Below are 15,468 nucleotides of genomic sequence, written 5' to 3' on the forward strand. Positions count from 1 at the left end.
CACAGGGCTGACACATAGACACAGACAACCATTCACACTCACACCTACGGTCAATTTAGAGTCACCAGTTAACCTAACCTGCATATCTTTGGACTGTGGGGGAAACCGGAGCACCCGGAGGAAACCCACGCGGACACGGGGAGAACATGCAAACTCTGCACAGAAAGGCCCTCGCCGGCCACGGGGCTCAAACCCAGACCTTCTTGCTGTGAGGTGACAGCACTAACCACTACACCACCATGCCGCCCAGGGATTTTTCTAAAAATTTAAATAAAAACAGAATGCAATGATTTGAAAATCATTGAAACCCTATATATGATTGAAAATAGTACAAAGACAACATATCAAATGTTGAAACTGAGAAATTTTATTGTGCTGTGCGAAATATGTCCTCTTTTTAAATTTGATACCAGCAAGACATTTCAAAAACGTTGGGACAGTATGGTGGTGTAGTGGTTAGCACTGTCGCCTCACAGCAAGAAGGTTCTGGGTTTGCGGCCAACAGGGGCCTTTCTATGTTGAGTTTGCATGTTCTCCCCATGTCCACGTGGGATTCCTCTGGGTGCTCTGGTTTCCTCCACAGTTCAAAGACATACAGGTTAGGCTAATTGGTGTCTCTAAATTGACCGTAGATGTAAGTGTGAATGGCTGTTTGTCTCTATGTGTGCAATGACCTGGTGACTTGTCCAGGATTTATCCTGCCTCTCGCCCATATTCAGCTGGGATAGACTCCTTGCCTGTGACCCTACACAGTTTAAGCAATTACAGATAATGAATGGGTGTTTCCAATGGGAGACAAGTCTGGACTGCAGGCAGGCTAGTTTAGCACCTGAACTCTTTTACTAGGGACCCATGCAGTTGTAATCCATCCAGAATGTGGTTTGACATTGTCTAGATGAAATAAGCAAGACCTTCCCTGAAAAAGAAATCGTCTGCATAGTAGCATCTTGCTCCAAAATGTGTATACAGTATATCATTCTGCATTAATGGAGCCATACCCAGATGTGCAAACTACCTATGTCATATGTACTAATGCCTCCCATACCATCACAGATGCTGGCTTTTGAACTGTGTGCTGATATCAAGCAGTATAGTCCCTCTCCTCTTTAGCCCAGAAGACGCAGTGTCCATGATTTCCAAAAATAATTTCAAATTTTGATTCATCAGATCACAGCACAATTTTCCATTTCGCCTCAGTCGATCGTAAATGAGCTCGGGCCCAGAGAAGACAATGGTTTTTCTGGATATTGTTCATATATGGTTTTAACTTGCATTTGTGGATGCAGTGACAAACTGTGTTCATCGATGATGGTTTTCAGAAGTGTTCCTGAGCCCATGCAATGATTTCCATGGCAGAATCATGTCTGGTTTTAATGCAGTGTTGGCTGAGGCCCTGAAGATCCTGAGCATCCAATGTTGGTTTTCGGCCTTGTCCCTTGCATACAGAGATTGCTCCAGATTCTCTGAATCTTTTAATGATATGTACTGTTGATAATGTGATCCCCAATTTTTTTTTTTAATTTTACATTTAGGATCGTTATTCTTAAATTGTTGCACTGTTTGCCCACACAGTCTTTCACAGAGTGGTAAACCCCTCCCCATCTTTACTTCTGAGAGACTCAGCCTCTCTGAGATGCTCTTTTTATACCCAATCATGTTACTGACCTGTTGCCAATTCATGTAATTAGTTGGTTGGTTGGTTTGTTTTTAATTTTACACAACTGTTCCAGTCTTTTGTTGCACCTCTCCCAACTTTTTTGAAACATGTTTTTGCTGGTAAAAAAAAATAAAAAATAAAAGGTACTTCTCAAAAAATAACCTGACTTCTTAGTATCAATACTTGATATGTATGTCTTTGTGCTGTTTTCAATGAAATATAGGGTTTCCATCCATCCCTCCATCCATCTATCCATTATCTGTAGCCACTTATCCTGTACAGGGTCGCAGGCAAGCTGGAGCCTATCCCATCTGACTATGGGCGAGAGGCGGGGTACACCCTGGACAAGTCACCAGGTTATTGCAGGGCTGACACAGACACAAACAACCATTCACACTCTCATTCACACCTATGGTCAATTTAGAGCTACCAATTAGCCTAACCTGCATGTCTTTGGACTGTGGGGGAAACCGGCGCACCTGGAGGAAACCCACGCAGACACGGGGAGAACATGCAAACTCCACACAGAAAGGCCCTTGTTGGCTGCTGGGCTTGAACCCAGGACCTTCTTGCTGTGAGGTGACAGTGCTAACCACTACACCACCATGCCGCCCATTTGGGTTTCCATGATTTGCAAATCATTGCATTCTGTTTTTATTTACGCAGCAACATATATGTGAATTATTAAACTTCAGAAATTAATTTTTTTTCAGCTTCAGTGTGTGGCTCTGATTCTTAAAGAATCTGAATCACATTGAAAAGAAACTTTATATCTATAATCATACTTGATAGCTCCCACATTAGATAAAACAAGTGCAAAATAAAAATAACTTTTAAATGAATGACAAAATATTTTCTTAAGACTAGTCTAATGCTGACATAATTTATGATAATTATTTCATGGATAGGAATAGCTGTATTACTTTTATCTATAATGAAGATGCAAAATGTTAAACTCACCAAGTTGCTTTGTAATCTTTGTCAGAGTTAAGTTATAGTTTTATAAATTAAAGTTCTCAGTCTTAGGTCAGTATCAAAGTCCCAATATTTAACCTACTACAGCAACGCTTCTGTAGGTTTGGGTTTTTATAGGCTGTATGTCACCACAATTATTATTTTTTTCTCTGTGATGCTCAGTGAAACATGATACCTGTTACCAACCTTCACCTCATCATACAGTATCTAATGACACATTCATGTTTTCTTTTGTCTTGTTTGCTGGCAAACAATTGTTCTCATTGTTCTCTTATTCAGGTGTAGGAAGCAAATGTGACAGCTTCAAATCTTGAGAATGTGTCACAAATTTAAGTTTGATGTGTATATCAAACTTAAATGCAACGAAAATCGAATTATAAATTCTTGTAACACAGCTGCATATCAACAGCAACTATTTATTTCTACATTCTAAACATAATCTTAGAAAACATTTTCAGATGATCTTACTTTATTTGTATGTATGTCGTGTTAATAAGCTTTTCATTTTGAAATGTAAAAGATACTTTAAAACAAATACCACAAAATATCTCTCTATACATGATCTCCTTTGCTTGTTTTTCATCACTTCATCACAGCTTCATTTTGGGAGCTAAAAGTAATGAACAAACTTGAATGCCATGGACATCTATCAGTATTTATTGTACGGCCAGTGTGGCACTTGCAGCTGTACACGAACACTCAACACAGGTTAGGGGACGTCTTTTGAAACTTCCCTAGCTGCTCGCAGAGAGTTGATTATAGCGCTGATCGTACCGCTCCAGCCCTCACACTGCTCTTGGCTGTCCAGAACAGTGGTGCTGAATTGCTGCCATCCTTTCAGCACCACGGGAGCAGTAGAGTGAGGAGCGGTGCGGTGGTTTTGGCTACAGTTTTCTCCGGCTGCCATCACATCAGCAACAAGCAGGATAAATTAAAGATTGCCATGAGCCCTGATGCACTCCTAATATGCTTTGTACTTTTTAAAGATACTAAGACGGTGACAGTAAAAGAAGACAACATGGTGGCTGCAAAAGTCAGCAGATTTTTCCAGGTATCATTTCTGTATGCGTTATATACCCTTACCACCTCTGTATTTTTTTTTCTTTTTTTCCCTTAAATATAAAAAAGTGCGTGGGACCAGCACTATGTATGCATTGGCTTGTGCAACCCCAGTGGCTGGGTATTTATTTTTTGGATTAACCCGTCTCTAATTTCTCGACTTCAAAGAAGCAGAATTTTGTAAATTAATATTTTATATATGTACAGTGGTGCTTGAAAGTTTGTGAACCCTTTAGAATTTTCTATATTTCTGCATAAATATGACCTAAAACATCATCAGATTTTCACACAAGTCATAAAAGTAGATAAAGAGAACCCAGTTAAACAAATGAGACAAAAAATATTACACTTGGTCATTTATTTATTGAGGAAAATGATCCAATATTACATATTTGTGAGTGGCAAAAGTATGTGAACCTCTCGGATTAGCAGTTAATTTGAAGGTGAAATTAGAGTCAGGTGTTTTCAATCAATGGGATGACAAGCAGGTGTGAGTAGGCACCCTGTTTTATTTAAAGAACAGGGATCTATCAAAGTCTGATCTTCACAACACATGTTTGTGGAAGTGTATCATGGCACGAACAAAGGAGATTTCTGAGGACCTCAGAAAAAGCGTCATTGATGCTCATCAGGCTGGAAAAGGTTAGAAAACCATCTCTAAAGAGTTTGGACTCCACCAATCCACAGTCAGACAGAATGTGTACAAATGGAGGAAATTCAAGACCATTGTTACCCTCCCCAGGAGTGGTCGACCAACAAAGATCACTCCAAGATCAAGGCATGTAATAGTCGGCAAGGTCACAAAAGACCCCAGGGTAACTTCTAAGCAACTGAAGGCCTCTCTCACATTAGCTAATGTTAATGTTTATGAGTCCACCATCAGGAGAACACTGAACAACAATGGTGTGCTTGGCAGGTTTGCAAGGAGAAAGCCACTGCTTTCCAAAAAGAACATTGTTGCTCATTTGCAGTTTGCTAAAGATCACGTGGACAAGCCAGAAGGCTATTGGAAAAATGTTTTGTGGATGGATGAGACCAAAATAGAACTTTTTGGTTTAAATGAGAAGTGTTATGTTTGGAGAAAGGAAAACACTGCATTCCAGCATAAGAACCTTATCCCATCTGTGAAACATGGTGGTGGTAGTATCATGGTTTGGGCCTGTTTTGCTGCATCTGGGCCAGGACAGTTTGCCATCATTGATGGAACAATGAATTCTGAATTATACCAGTGAATTCTAAAGGAAAATGTCAGGACATCTGTCCATGAACTGAATCTCAAGAGAAGGTGGGTCATGCAGCAAGACAACGACCCGAAGCACACAAGTCGTTCTACCAAAGAATGGTTAAAGAAGAATAAAGTTAATGTTTTGGAATGGCCAAGTCAAAGTCCTGACCTTAATCCAATCGAAATGTTGTGGAAGGACCTGAAGCAAGCAGTTCATGTGAGGAAACCCACCAACATCCCAGAGTTGAAGCTGTTCTGTATGGAGGAACGGGCTAAAATTCCTCCAAGCCGGTGTACAGGACTGATCAACAGTTACCGGAAACGTTTAGTTGCAGTTATTGCTGCACAAGGGGATCACACCAGATACTGAAAGCAAAGGTTCACATACTTTTGCCACTCACAGATATGTAATATTGGATCATTTTCCTCATTAAATAAATGACCAAGTATAATATTTTTGTCTCATTTGTTTAACTGCTTTCTCTTTATCTACTTTTAAGACTTGTGTGAAAATCTGATGATGTTTTAGGTCATATTTATGCAGAAATATAGAAAATTCTAAAGGGTTCACAAACTTTCAAACACCACTGTATATACAGACATTTAAAAATGATTTTATGATAAAATGAGCTAATTTTGGGCGGCATGGTGGTGTAGTGGTTAGCGCTGTCGCCTCACAGCAAGAAGGTCCGGGTTTGAGCCCCATGGCCGGCCAGGGCCTTTCTGTGTGGAGTTTGCATGTTCTCCCCGTGTCCGTGTGGGTTTCCTCCTTGTGCTCCGGTTTCCCCCACAGTCCAAAGACATGCAGGTTAGGTTAACTGGTGACTCTAAATTGACCGTAGATGTGAGTGTGAATGGTTGTCTATATGTCAGCCCTGTGATGACCTGGCGACTTGTTTAGGGTGTACCCCACCTTACGCCTGTAGTCAACTGGGATAGGCTCCAGCTTGCCTGCGACCCTGTAGAACAGGATAAAGCGGCTAGAGATAATGAGATGAGATGAGTTTTGTTAATAATAGCATTGTGAGTCAGAACGCAAAGCAAACTACTAACATGGCTTCCCAAGACTACAACAAAGATAAAAAAAATAAATCAAAAAGTCATTTCCTCGTTTTTCCATTTCCATTTTGAAATTAAAAATGCATGTAATAAGATTGCTTTATGATATAAAGTATATAAATATATTAATAAATGCATGCTTTCTGTAATATTTTGTTTCCTTCCACATTCTGAACATTTTCATTTTGTGTTCTGATGAAAGGCGGGGCAGGAGTATGTTATCCATCACTGCCACATTTCTTTTCTATTTATTTTTTTAAGGATTGTTGCCTTGTGCTTTGTACTGCATGGCTATTATTAGAGATCAAGCATTTTTTCTTTCTTTCTTTCTGAAGCATGTAAGCAAGTGACAGAAGGGGTAGGGAAGGTAGGTCAAATCGGATATCTCATCTCAAAATTTTTGAGGACAACCATATTTCCATGATTTATTTTATTAATCTATAGAGATATGTTCTATACTTTTAATTGTGAAACACAATAAAACCCACATTGTGGGTACAGGCACACTGCAAACTCATTTACAGCAGTGAAGAATCCTGGATACCCTAAACAGAAACAAAATCAGATACATTTTGCATGTGGTCATGTGGAGTTTTTAATGTGCAATGATGTGTGAAAAACATGCCCTGAATTCAATTAAATGCACGACATCATGTGAATGTGATTTAAAGAATGTTCTATATATGAAAAAATAACACATGAATTAAATGAATCATGTGGGGAAAAATCACATGAAAACAAACAAAGGGAACTCGCACACCTATTATGCCGATGTAATAATGTACTTTTGTTGCATATTAAAACAACAAAAAAGTGCTACCCAAGTGAAAAGTGCAAAAGTTTCGGTCACAATCAGACCATCCTCAGTGCAAACAATAAAAATAAAGACACGCCCATATATAGACAAGGCCGCGTACACGGAAGACAGGTAGTAGGCCTACAGTACGGGTTAGGGTGCATGATAAAGACATCCTATCATCAGTACCATTCCTGTTATGATTTAATTAAATTTATAATCATGATAATTGTCATAAGGGGAAAAAATACAAATAATAAAAAAATATATATATATGAAAAACATCGGGCAATAAGCGTAAGACTAAGTATACAAACTATTCATAGAAAACAAGTCAAGTCAAAATCATCATTCAGTCCATTCGGTTGCAATGTTTTTAAATAAAAAATCCATCTGGCCTCACATCTCAATAAAGACTGGCTAGTACAGCTACTACGACGACTGGAGAGAACTCTGTCAATGCCAACAAACTTAAGATCATTAGCCAAATGTTTAGCTTCACTGAAGTGTCTTGCAACTGGCGATTTAGAGTCCCCCCTATATATCGCACTCCGATGCTCATTGAGACGGATTCTCAACTGTCTGCAGGTGCACCCCACATATTGTAAACCACAGAGACAGCTTAGGAGGTAGATCACATTGATAGAATTACATGTTATAAATTTTCTGATGTTATAGCATCTTCCTGTTGTGAAACAAAATAGTCCGTTTTATGAATATTACTGCAAAACACACAATTACAACAGGGGAAAAAAACAGTAATATCATCCAGTCATGCGCACGGGCGTTTGTAGTGATCAATGGTATCTGAATGTACCAGCCTGTCTTTAAGGTTCGAAGACCTAGAGTATGTAAAAAGCGGTGGCTGGGGGAAAAGTTCAGAACATACAACATCAGTTTGAAGGACATGCCAATGTTGTTTAACAATGTTTTTTATCTGATAACTAAAAGGTGTGTACGTAGTACAGCAGATGAGAAGAGGATCCTTGCGCGGTGGTTTCACACCTGGACAAGTGCGACCTGAATTGCCCTCAGATTTTACCCGGCCCAGGGCATAATCAAGGACATCAGTGGCATAACCACGCTGAATAAACTGTTCGTACATTTTGTCTGCCTCTATCAGGAAATCCTCATCCCTCTGGCAAATCCGCCTTAAACTTTGGAAACATTGGAAACCCCTAAAACATTGGAAAGCACGGGAAAAATCACATAAAATTAAATGTCAAATCATGTGAAAAATATGGAAATAAATCACACACTACATTGAAAAATGTGGAATGTTTTTAAAAAAATGTGAATTTAAACATTTTTGTGATTTTGCAGTAAAGATATATTATTCTCAAGGTAATATTGTCATTATGTACAATCCTGCTTCCAAAAACTTTGGATTCTGTGTAAACTGGAAATTAAAAACAATGTGGTGATTGATAAATCATGGAAACTCTATATTTCATTAAAAATAGTAAAAATACAACCAATCAAATGTTGATACTGACACATTTATTTATTTATTTATTTATTTTTAAATATGCTCATTTTGAATTTGATGTCAACAAACATTTCAAAAAACTTCGAACAGGGGCAACAAAAGACTGGAAACGTTGTATAATGCTAAAAAAAGAACTAATTACATTAATTGGCAACAAGTCAGAACTTGCTTCTGGTAAAGCTTCAGCGATATTTGAAGCTGTTGACAGCTTCATGAGGTAAGAATTTATTCTTTAAATCATAAAATGGTGTGCCAGTTTGCTGAATCTGTATACCTGTTTAACAATCTAGACTGGAAGTGTGTAGTAATATGTATAATATTATAAATACCTTTGTAACTTTTATAATTACAAAATGAGCACAAATGCATAATGCATATTTTCAGTGAAAATGACATCCCCTGGGCCAACATGGTTGGGTTTGCAAGTGACAATTGCAACACCATGATTGGCAGGAAAGATTCTGTTTTGACCAGGCTCCAAGCAAAAAGTCCCAAGATTTTTAGGTATGTTTCATGTGTCATAAGTTGATATACTTTATATATATATGAGTGATTCCACGCTTATGGGTACTGAAATGGGGACATGAACTTATTCACCTAAAACCATTTCTTTTTTTACCATCAGGTCACAAAACATGTAATCTTTAATGAATGATATGTTAAAAGATAACTTTAATTTTCTGAGATGTAATAAAAACATATTTATATGCCAAAGTCAAGCCTATGAGTTCCAAAATGATGTCTGTTACATTACTTCTGTTACGATTGCCCATCTCGCGTCTGTTACAAATTAATTAGCTATATACCATGTTAATCTTATTGAAAGAATGTGTATGTTTATTCTACTACACATGTTTATTAATTATATTTGCTAAAACATCACCTTCCTATGTTTCAAAAAGTAATTCTACATTGTTAAAATTGAGAATATATATGTCCACAACACTTCTGTTATGTTCTGACTTTGGCATATAAATATGTTTTTATTACATCTCAGAAAATTAAAGTTATCTTTTAACATATCATTCATTAAAGATTACATGTTTTGTGACCTCATCTCTCATCTCATTATCTCTAGCTGCTTTATCCTGTTCTACAGGGTCGCAGGCAAGCTGGAGCCTATCCCAGCTACTACGGGCGAAAGGCGGGGTACACCCTGGACAAGTCGCCAGGTCATCACAGGGCTGACACATAGACACAGACAACCATTCACACTCACATTCACACCTACGGTCAATTTAGAGTCACCAGTTAACCTAACCTGCATGTCTTTGGACTGTGGGGGAAACCGGAGCACCCGGAGGAAACCCATGCAGACACGGGGAGAACATGCAAACTCAGCACAGAAAGGCCCTCACCGGCCACGGGGCTCGAACCCGGACCTTCTTGCTGTGAGGCGACAGCGCTAACCACTACACCACCGTGCCGCCCTGTTTTGTGACCTGATGGTAAAAAAAAGAAATGGTTTTAGGTGAATTTTAAAAAATAAGTTCATGTCCCCATTTCAGTACCCATAAGCGTGGAATCACTCATATAATAATATGCACCAAAATTGTATCAAAATAGTACTCCAGTACTGTACTTATTCTACTGTTATTTCTGTTTCAGCATTGGCTGCATTTGCCACTTGACAAATCTTTGTGTGAAGGCCGGTGTGAAGGCGCTGCCATTTAAAGTAGATGACCTTCTGGTGGATGTGTTCTACTTTTTCCACCACAGTTCAAAGCACATTCAGGGCTTCAAAGAATTTCAGCAGTTTACAGAGGTTAGCTAACAGACCTATCGTATCACTAAAACATAAGGAGTCTTTGAGATTCTCTTCTGGTAGTCTTCCAGCTTTTCCTCAATTAATTGTTCTATATTAAATTCTAGGTAGAGGAGCAGCAGATCTTGAAGCACTGTCCTACCCATTGGCTGTCCCTAGAGAAAGTCTGCAACCACCTGCTGAGTCAACTGCCGGCCTTGCGAAGCTACTTTGCCAGTCATAAAGATGTTGAGAAACCAGGCAAAGTCAAGTCGATAAATGACAGGCTACAGGAACCCCTGACTGAGCTGATACTGTTGTTCCTGCAGTACATTATGCCAGTGCTCTTTCAGTTTAACATCCTTTTTCAAGGGGAGGATTGCATGGTTGGCAGGCTCCTCCCTGAGATGGACAGGCTTCTACAGAAGTTTGCTGTGAAGTTCTTGGAGCTGAAGTATGTCACGTCCTGCAGGAACCTTAGGGAACTTGATGTGGGCAACCAGGAGCTGCAGCAGTCTGATGACAAGCTGACAGTGGGGCCTGCAGTCAGAGCTCGCCTGGTGGAGCTAGAGGAAGACCTGGATGCAAAAACTGTCCAGGTTTTCTTCTCCTCTGTCAGAGGATTTTATGAGGCTGCTGCCAGGAAGATGATGGATAAATTTCCATTTGACAATGAAGTTGTGGCAGCGGGGGCATGGTCAAGCGTCAGTCTGTGACTGGTGGACGGAGTCAGGGAAGGTAAGTGGCAGAATCACTGCACCTGATGTCAGTTAACCCGTGTTTGTGTGTCTTTCCCAGTGACCATGCCCTATATAACGAGAGAGAGAGCAGAGGAAGGGAGCTCTCTCCCCAACCAGATGACTGATGTGTGTGTGCATATCTGTGTGACTGGGAGATTGAAAAAGCTGAAAAGCTGAAAATAACGAGCTTTTTGAAACTCAGTTCTGGCCTGCCGTACTTCTGTGCTCCACCCACCCGCTCAAAGTCCTACAGTGGTGCCAAAACCTGGGAACAGCACAGAGGAGAACAGCCCCATGGAGTCCTCCCCCTTCGCGGACCTGATCTACGCCCTCACCATGGCCCAACAGAGCCAGCACCAAGCGTTGGTTGCCCTCTGAAAGGAGCAAGCGCAAAGGTTCGAGGCCCTGGTGCTGGCGCAACAGGAAGATCATCAGGCATTCCGGCACCTCCTCATGTCGGCGGGGTCCACCACCTCCACCGCCGCGGGCCCTCCCCACCTCACCCTAACAAAGATGGGCCCACACGACGACCCCAAGGCCTTCCTAGCGCTCTTTGAGCAAGCAGCAGAGGCCTGGGGCTGGCCAGTGGAACAGCACATGGCATGCCTCCTCCCCCTGCTAATGGGCAAGGCGCAGCTGGCCGCGCTACAGCTCCCCGCCAACAGCCGGCTGGTCTATGCAGACCTGCGCTGGGCCATCCTCCAGCGTGTGGGGCGCACCCCTGAACAAGAACACCAGCTCTTCTGCGCTGTATGCCTAGAGGAGGTCGGCTGGCCGGCCGTGTTTGGCCAGCAACTCCGGGACGCCTGCCGGCGGTGGCTGAGGGCTGACAACCATGACGCTGAGGGAATTGTCAATCTGGTGGTACTGGAGCAGTTCATCGCCCGACTTCCCGAAGGGACCGCAGAGTGGGTCCATTGTCATCGCCCAGCGTCGCTGGATCAGGCCATTGAGTTGGTGGAGGATCATTTGGCGGCTGTTCCAATGGCAGGATTGCAGATATCCTCTTCTCCTCTCTCTCTCCCCCTCCCCTTCTGTGTCTCGTCCTCGCCCTGCTCCCCCACTGCGGAGGCGGGGGCTGGCTCCACCCCAGCCGGCCCGCCGCACCCGCGGTGCCCTCCCGTTTCCCGCTTCCATGTCTGTCTCTCCCCCCTCTTGGGTGAGTGAGCCCCAGAGCGCCGGTGCAGAGAGAGAGCCCGGGCCGGTTTGCTGGCGCTGCGGGGAGCCAGGGCACCTCCAGCATCAGTGCTCGGCAATGGAGGTGGGCGCGGTGATCTGGATCCCCGACACGCCAGGAATCGCCCTCGATTGGGCTGGAGCGTATCGCATACTGGTGAGTGTCCAAGGGGATACGTATCAGGCTTTGGTGGACTCCAGCTGTAATCAGACCTCAATCCACCAAAGCCTGGTGCAAGACATGGCATTGGGGGGAGCACAATTGGTGAAGGTGTTGTGTGTGCATGGGGATGTTCACAACTACCCTTTAGTGTCAGTCCACATTCGATTTCAAGAGGAAAAATTTAGTGTAAAGATGGCGGTTAATCCTCGCCTTACCCACTCGATAATTTTGGGGACTGATTGGCTGGGATTTCGGGAGTTAATGACTCATTTAGTGAAGAGTGGGTCCTGCCGTAGTTCAGCAGGGGGAGGTCCCGGTGTGGCATTGGCAGGAGCAGCTGTCACAGAGCCGTCTACATCATCTCCACGTCAGAGTGAGGAGCAGCAGGCTTCTCCTCCCTCTCTCGGGGAATCCCTCGCGGATTTTCCGTTAAAGCAGTCGCAAGACGAGACTCTGCGGCATGCGTTTGACCAAGTGAGAGTAATCAATGGTCAAATGCTCCAGCCAAACGCCACCCCATCCTTCCCCTATTTCTCCATTATGAAGGATAGATTATACCGAGTGATGCAGAACACTCTGACTAAGGAGCCGATCACACAACTTTTGATCCCAAAGAGCCGCCGGGAATTGATATTCCAGGCAGCTCACTTTAATCCCATGGCTGGACACTTGGGGCAGGATAAGACACTAGCCCAAATAATGGCCCGGTTCTATTGGCCAGGGATTCACAGCGATGTCCGTAGGTGGTGTACGGCATGCCGCGAATGCCAGTTAGTAAATCCAGCGGCCATTCCAAAAGTGCCTTTGCGCCCTCTACCATTAATTGAGACCCCATTTGAAAGAATTGGGATGGATCTCATCGGGCCATTAGATCGGTCAACATGAGGGTATCGCTTTATTTTAGTTCTGGTGGACTATGCAACGCAATACCCGGATGCAGTGCCTCTTCACAATATCTCAGCACGTAGTATTGCAGAAGCACTCTTCCACATCATCTCCTGAGTCAGAATCCCCAAAGAGATTCTGACTGATCAAGGCACTTCGTTTATGTCACGCACACTGCGCGAACTGTATGGGTTACTGGGAATTAAGCCAATCTGTACCAGCGTTTATCACCCACAAATGGACGGTTTAGTCGAACGGTTCAATTGCACCCTCAAGAATATAATTAAAAAGATTGTACGTGAGGATGCATGCAATTGGGATAAATGGCTCAACCCCCTGTTATTCGAAGTGCGAGAGGTCCCACAAGCCTCCACGGGGTTCTCCCCATTCGAATTATTATATGGGTGTAAGCCGTGCAGCATCCTAGATGTACTGTGGGAAAATTGGGAGGAGGGACCTTCACCGAGCAAAAATGAAATTCAATACATTATCAACCTGCGTGCAAAACTCCACACACTCACACACCTAACCCAGGAGAATTTGCGGCAGGCCCAAGAACAGCAAATCCACCTGTACGACAGGGGTACATGTCTTAGGGAGTTCGCACCGGGAGATAAAGTACTCGTACTCTTGCCCACGTCGAGCTCCAAATTGATTGCCAAGTGGCAAGGACCCTTTGAGGTCACACGGTGAGTCGGGGACATTGACTATGAGGTGAGGTGAACGGACAGGGTGAGCGCTACAGATTTACCACCTCAATCTGCTCAAACTCTGGAACGAGGAGGTCCCCGTGGCGTTGGTGCTGTTGGTTCCGGAGAAGGCGGAGCTGGGGCTGGAGGTTCAAAAGGGAACATTGACATCGCTTACCTCTCCGGTCCCCTGTGGAGACCACCTCTCCCCGACCCAACTCACGGAGGTTGCCCAGTTGCAGACCGAATTTTTGGACGTGTTCTCACCCCTGCCCGGCCGCACCTGCCTCATAGAACACCACATTGAGACGCCCCCAGGGGTGGTAGTACACAGCCACCCTTACAGGCTACCCGAACACAAGAAAAAGGTGGTTCAGGAAGAACTCGTGGCCATGCTCGACATGGGCATCGTCGAGAAGTCCCACAGTGACTAGAGCAGCCTGGTGGTCTTGGTTCCCAAGGCCGACGGGTCGGTCCGGTTCTGTGTGGAATATAGAAAAGTCAACGCGGTGTCTAAATTCGATGCGTACCCAATGCCTCATATTGACGAGTTGCTGGATCAACTAGGCACGGCTCGCTTTTATTCGACACTGGATTTGACAAAGGGTTATTGGCAGATCCCCTTGACTCCATTATCCCAAGAAAACACGGCCTTTTCCACACCGTTTGGCTGACACCAATTTGTCACACTTCCTTTTGGGCTGTTTGGGGTGCCCGCCACGTTCCAGCGGCTTATGGACAGGGTCCTCCGCCCCCACGCCACCTATGCGGCCGCATACTTAGACGACATTATAAACTATAGTAATGACTGGCTGCGGCATCTGCAACACCTGAGAGCCGTCCTTAGGTTGCTGAGGCGAGTGGGTCTCACGGCCAACCCGAAGAAGTGTGCAATTGGGCGGGTGGAAGTAAGGCAAGGCAAGGCAAGTTTATTTATGTAGCACATTTCATACACAATGGCAGTTCAATGTGCTTTACAGAAGTAAAAACAAAACAGTAAACAATAGAAAATAAAATTATATAAAATAAATGGGGAAGAAAATTAATAAGAATTAAACAATAGTAGAAATAAAATAATAAAATGAGATAAAAATTCAATTAAAAAAACAGCAGAATAAAATAGAATAAAAGTTAAGTAAAATTTAAAACATGGAGAGACTGTAAAAGTAAAGAGTTTAAAACATGTAGAGATGGCAATATTAATAATTTAGCAGAAATCATCTGAAAACAGCTTGGTCTTTAACCTAGATTTGAAGCTGCCAACAGCAGGAGCATTTTTGATGTCCTCTGGCAGTTGGTTCCATAGCTGTACTGCATAGTAGCTAAAAGCTGCTTCACCACACTTTGTTTTAACAACAGGTTTTAACAGTAAATTTTTCTGCTGCGATCTGGTAGATCTGATTGGGTTAGGCCGCTGTAACATATCAGAGAGGTAATTGGGCCCTGTACCATTTAGAGATTTGTACACCAGCAGCAATGCTTTAAAGTCAATTCTGTAGCTTACTAGAAGCCAGTGAAGGGACCTTAGAATTGGAGTAATGTGCTCTGTTCTTTTTGTTCATGTGAGAACCCTAGCTGCTGCATTTTGAACCAGCTGAAGTCGTTTGACGTTTTTTTTTGGCAGGCCTGTGAAAAGGCCATTGCAGTAATCAACCCTACTAGAGATGAAGGCATGTATAAGTTTTTCCAGATCATTTTTTGTCATAAGTCCTCTTAGTTTGGAAATGTTTTTTAGGTGATAAAATGCCGTTTTAGTGATTGCTTTCATGTGCCTGTCAAAGTTTAGCTCGCTGTCAATGAAAACACCAAGA

The sequence above is a fragment of the Neoarius graeffei genome, chromosome 3 (assembly GCF_027579695.1).
Source record: "Neoarius graeffei isolate fNeoGra1 chromosome 3, fNeoGra1.pri, whole genome shotgun sequence".
NCBI lineage: Eukaryota > Metazoa > Chordata > Actinopteri > Siluriformes > Ariidae > Neoarius > Neoarius graeffei.